Source organism: Felis catus, chromosome D4 (assembly GCF_018350175.1).
Source record: "Felis catus isolate Fca126 chromosome D4, F.catus_Fca126_mat1.0, whole genome shotgun sequence".
NCBI lineage: Eukaryota > Metazoa > Chordata > Mammalia > Carnivora > Felidae > Felis > Felis catus.
The window spans coordinates 6950912-6957139 of NC_058380.1; the positions used below are offsets into that span (position 1 = coordinate 6950912).

General features: G+C 40.5%; 1 non-coding gene across 1 annotated transcript; it reads left to right on the forward strand.

Moving 5' to 3' along the window:
• Positions 1-5621: 5621 nt before the first annotated feature.
• LOC111557690 lies at positions 5622-5728 on the forward strand. Its single transcript, XR_002737918.1, has one exon. It is a non-coding gene; the product is annotated as a U6 spliceosomal RNA (small nuclear RNA).
• Positions 5729-6228: the final 500 nt, after the last annotated feature.

The window sequence follows — 6228 nt, forward strand, 5'->3', positions numbered from 1 at the left end:
GTGGGTCCCGGACGCCGAGAGGTGCCGTGTCCGCTTCGCAAGTTGTTTACAGACGGCAACGCCTACCTCTACGTTGGTCTGCAAAGTAGCAGTTCTGAAGCGAGGGTGGGCGGAAAATAGGGGAGAATTTTGAAAGGCAGAGCCAAGTTTTCCCTCATTTCGAGTTCCAAGCTACAGGAGTTTGGCGAAACTTGGCTGGGAGGAGGAGCGCGTCGACGATGAAGTAGCCGAGCAAGCGCGGTTGATGAGGACCAATGCAGGTGATAGCGGACGAAGCCCTGTGTTGCTAAGTTATCTCATTTAGTCCTGAAGACGGGGAAACACACCCACGGGGCGCAAGGTCACACATTTGAAGGAGAGAAGCTATGATCACCCCGGGGGTCTAACTTCAAAGCGTGTAAGGCTAGCAACCGCACACTGCTGCCCTCCCTACCCGCGATTACAGGGACCCAAATAAAAACGAGACGCCATTTTTTCAATCTCCTAGATCCACAGACTTTGAAGTTTGCCAATACCGAGTGTTGGCAAGATGCGAGGAAATGCTTGTTCAAAGAGAATGTGATTTCTGTAACCTTTTTGGAGAGAGTAATTTGACAATGTCAGTGACTAAAGGGCTTTGAATCAGCAATTTCACTACCAGGGAATTCTCCCAACTGTTATTTTTGTACCAATATCCAATGATTTATCTATAAAGATGTTTATTGCAACATTCCGTGTGTGTGTGTGTGTGTGTGTGTGTGTGTGTGGCAAGAAAAAAAACAGGAAACAATCTAATTGCCCATCAATAGAGGAGCCTAAATAAATTATGGTATATTAATACAATGCAATATTATCAGTCTTTAAAACGTAGATATATACGTGCTGATAAAGGAAATCTCCAAAATGTGATGAATTTAAAAAATTGCAGTATTATATATATATATGTATGTATGTATATGTGTATATATATATGTATGTATATATATTTGTGTGTATATCTACATCTACCTTTCAAGAGAAGGATCCAATTTGTGTGCGTGTGTATAGAAAATTCCTGGAGGGTAGTGCTCGCTTTGGCAGCACATATACTAGAAAATTCCTGAAGGGTAAACAAGAATTGTTAATGGTGGATCAGGCTGGGGAGGAAAGTTTCTGAGTTTCTTCGCTTTTCATTTTTAGCATTCCTGTGTTAAGCTGTTTGAATGTTTTTCAGTGCGTATATACCTTAATAATTACAAGTAAAAGTTGAGAAGCAGTGTGCCTAAACCTTTTGGGTTAGGAAAAGCCACAGGAGAAAACAGAAAGGGAGGAAGAAAGGGAAAACACTTTTTTTTCTCTTTGTTTCCATGAAGGCATAAAGTGCTTTGAGCAGTGCCTGGCTTAAAGTAAGCTCAATATTGGTTTTCCTCTTACCTGTCTCACTTTCTCAGGCTCTTTGGCAGTCTCTTCCCCTTCTAAATGACCTCTAATTTTAAAGTTCTTCAATTTTTGGCCAGTGGGGAGGACCTTGTCTGTTCCCGTGGCTTTAAATAACATCTGTGTATTGACAACTCACTAATTGAAATTCAAGCCCTGACCTAACCTCAGTATTTCAGACTCATTTGTCTACTTGCTGACTTGACATCTCCCTTTGAATGCACATCTTAAATTTAATATTTCCCCAAAAAACCTCTCTTGATTCCATTCCTTCCCCAAACTTCTTCCTATCTTCTCCATATCAATAAGCAGCACCACCACCAACTTCAAAAGAGGGTGGCTTTCATTCATCCCCTCTCTTTCACCTCCCATATCTGAACCAACAGCAAATCTTGTTATTTTTACCCTCAAACACATCTGGAATCTGTCTACTCTCCGGCTGTAATGCTTCCTCCCTAGCTCAGGACACCAGGATCCTTCCTCAGAATTACTACACGCTACTAGTACTCTAGTCTTTCATGCCTCTGTTCCATTTTTGCTCCTTACAAATCTCTTCACACGGTTGCCGAAGAGATTTAAAAATACGTGTATATAAATCAGATCGTGTCACACCCCTGCTCTATCATTTAAATGCTTTCAACCCCAGAAACAGAAACCCCAGCTAATGGAAACTTAAACCATAAGGAAAGTTATTTTCTCTTTAACGAAAAAGGATGAAGATGGGTGTTCTCAGGATTGGTTTAGCAGTTTGGCGATGCCATCAAGGACTCCAGTTCTTTCTATTCTTTCCACCATCCTAAGTCTGTTGACCCTCATCCCCAGGCCTGTCATGGTGGCAGGATGGCTGCCACAGCTGTATGTCACATCGAAACACGACAACAGCCAAAGCAGGAAGAGGGAGGAGGCAAACAGCTTTACTTACTTGTGGCTCTACTACGAGACATAAAAATGTTTCTCAGGAGTGCCTGGGTGGCTCAGTCGGTTAAGCGTCCGACTTCGGCTCAGGTCATGATCTCACGGTCTGTGAGTTCGAGCCGCGCGTCGGGCTCTGTGCTGACAGCTCAGAGCCTGGAGCCGGCTTCAGATTCTGTGTCTCCCTCTCTCTCTGCCCCTCCCCTGCTCGTGCTCTGTCTCTCTCTGTCTCAAAAATAAATACAAACATTAAAATTAAAAAAATATATTTCTCAGAAGCTTCCAGTGACTTCCCCTTATAGCTCATTGTCCAGAACTGGTTAAATAAATGATGATTCATTCCCCAGAGCTAAATGCATTGCCACCCAAGCAAAACTGGTGCTCCAGTAGCAAGGAAGAGGGCTTATGACTATTAGGTAGCCACATTGTCTGCTGTAACTTTGAGTTTCCATGTAATCTAATGCCGGCTACCTCTTCGGTGTCATTTCTTAACCCCCTCTGCCCCCTGCCCAGATCTCTCTTAGTATGTTCATTGGCCTCCTTTCAGTTTCTCAAACATATCCATCCCCTCCCTGACTCATGGCCCTTTACATTTGTTGCTCCCAGCCCTGGGATATTTTTTTCTCTGGTACTTAAAAGTCCGGCTAGTGGTCACGCTTATTTTTTTAGATCGTAGATCAAATGTCATGCCCTTAGAGAGGCCGATCTGTCCACTGGGTCTAAATTAGGTTCTTATTCCCTCTCTAACCTATGACCTTCTCTTTCACCCCCAACTCCCAAATTCCTTCCTAGTATCTATCACCCTGTTATTATCTTAGGTTCACTTATTTATTATATTTCTTCTCCCACCAGAATATAAAGCCCACAAAGGCATAGATTGTTTCTTGTTCACCCTCGTACCTCCATTGTCCAGAACAGTACCCTAGCATACAGTAGCTATTCAATACATATGTGTTGATAGATGCATGAGGAATGAATTAATGGAAACAAGGATAAGAGGAAAGGTGTAGGACTAGATAAAGACAGAAGAGGGTGAAAAGGAATGAAAAGGGGCATATTTTGGTAGGAGAAGAAGGGGTGGATATAATGACATCATCTTAGCCATTGCTGACTTTGGGGCCTAAATCCCGTGCCCAGGTTCAGTGGATACATTTTACAAGTCTTGGAACTAAATCAAACTCTTTTCTACTTTCTTATATTGGATAATAAATATAATTCCTTGGAAACTGCTTTGGGTCATAATTAGCCTACTGCCCCCACGGACATAGAACTAGTCAGCTGAAACTCAGAGGAGCAAATTACTTTTTCTTGAAAAGAAATTACTTTAAAATGGAAGGATATGGACTGTGTAGTCCAGAATGCCCAACGGCAGTCCTTGTGGAAGAGTTTGTGTGGTATTAAATAAGTACTGAGCCTACAAAAGCCAGTGAATCAAAGTAGAAGCCAAAGAGTAACATATGAGTCTGACTCATAAACTCTAATAAAGTTTGTGAAATAGATCCCATGTGTGAGTCCAGATCCCAAATGACTTCAAGGTTGTTAAACGCTGTGCAGTTGCAATTTAATTCCTTCCTTGAAAGCTTTCCTGATACTTGGGGAAATTCTGGAGAAGTATGGGCACTTAAAGAAATACTCAAATTGCCAGCTCCCGTTTTGTATATTTACGCAAAGGCCGCTATTCTGGTAATACAGTGCTGCTTTTTTCTTTAAGTGGATTTCTCTCTGAATCATTTGGAAAGTATTATACACCTCGATGATTTTCTTATCTGCATTTGAGGGAAATGGATCCACCCTGTTATGTCTTTAAGTGTATGTAAGAGTTCTACTGTAGGGCATTTCATTGCAATGCCACTAAGAATCCTCTTGACGGGTTATCTTAGGACAGAAGGAAGCTCACATAAGGATGTGATTGCTTTTCTTATTTAAGTGTATATTAAATATTTTTAAATTGTTATTATGAATATTTTTATACACAAAAATATAGAATTATGATAACCACTATATATCCATCACCCAGATTAACAATTGTGAAGATTTTGCTACATTTGCTGTATCCATTCCTTTTTTTCATTTGCTGGAGTGTTTGAAAATAAAATCTTAGACATCAGATCATTTTACTAGTACATACTTTATTAATTTTTTTAATATTTATTTTTGAGAGAGAGAGAGAGACAGAGCACGAGTGGGGGGAGGGGCAGAGAGAGGGAGGCACAGAATCTGAAACAGGCTCCAGGCTCTGAGCTGTCAGCACAGAGCCTGATGCAGGGCTTGAACTCACGAACCACGAGATCATGACCTCAGCTGAAGTCCAACCCTTAACTGACTGAGCCAACCAGGCACCCCTGCTGCGACATACTTTAATATGCATCTCTAAACAATGTTGATATTTGCCTTACATAAACACAAGGATGTTACCATACCTGTCAAAATTAATTGCTTGGTATCATCCAATGCCCACACCATAATCAAATTTTCCTAATAGTCTCAAATATTCTCTTTAAGTTGGTTTGTTTGAATCAAGGCCCCAATGAAGGCCACATATTACATTTGATTGTCAGATTTCTGGAGTATTTTTTAATCTAGAGCATTTCCCCTGACTCTTTCCTTTTTTTTCTTCTTCAATGTCATTGACTTGTTGTAGACTAATTGGATCAGTTGTCCTATAGAATGTCCTACGTTCCAGATATATCCACCATACTTCCTTTAATAAGTCAAGTTAGCTCTAGAGCAACACTGTTCAATAGAAGTTTCTGTGATGATGGAAATATCCTGCCTGCCTTGTCCAATACAGTAGCCACTAGCCACATGTGGCTATTGGGCACTTTACATGTGACTAGTGTGAGTGAGGAACTGAATTTTAAGTTTTATTTAGTTTTAGTTAATTTAAACATAAATAGCTATATATGGCTATCTTATTAGTGCAGCTCTAGTGGCTTGATGAGATTCAACATCAACTTTCTTGGCATAGGGTGGTTTCTACAATCACATAGGGAGACATGATGTCACTTTCAGTGATGTTAAGATTAATTAGTGCATTCATTAACTTTTTAAAAAATATAAACTTCATCTTTGTGCAGTTGATGAGAAACGAGGAAAGGGCCCAGCACAGTTCATTGAGCTCTGTTACACATTCATAGCAAAAGTTAGAAAGATAAACTTTTCTCGTCTGTATGTCAAACTGTAAGAAAACTAAATTGTTGACATTTCAGAGAAAGATTTTAGAGAAGGCAGGTATAAAGCAATTATTTCTTGGGTCTCGAGATTGGGTCTGTGCTTTAAAAAAAAAAAATCGGTGATTTGAAAATGCACCTTTGGTGCTCGCTTCGGCAGCACATATACTAAAATTGGAACGATACAGAGAAGATTAGCATGGCCCCTGCGCGAGGACGACACGCAAATTCGTGAAGGGTTCCATATTTTTCAATGTTCATAGTAGCACTCTCAACAATAGCCAAATTATGGAAAGAGCCTAAATGTCCATCAACCGATGAATGGATAAAGAAATTGTGGTTTATATACACAATGGAATACTACGTGGCAATGAGAAAAAATGAAATATGGCCTTTTGTAGCAACGTGGATGGAACTGGAGAGTGTGATGCTAAGTGAAATAAGCCATACAGAGAAAGACAGATACCATATGGTTTCACTCTTATGTGGATCCTGAGAAACTTAACAGGAACCCATGGGGGAGGGGAAGGAAAAAAAAAAAAAAAGAGGTTAGAGTGGGAGAGAGCCAAAGCATAAGAGACTGTTAAAAACTGAGAACAAACTGAGGGTTGATGGGGGGTGGGAGGGAGGAGAGGGTGGGTGATGGGTATTGAGGAGGGCACCTTTTGGGATGAGCACTGGGTGTTGTATGGAAACCAATTTGACAATAAATTTCATATATTAAAAAAAAAAAAAAAAGAAAACGCACCTT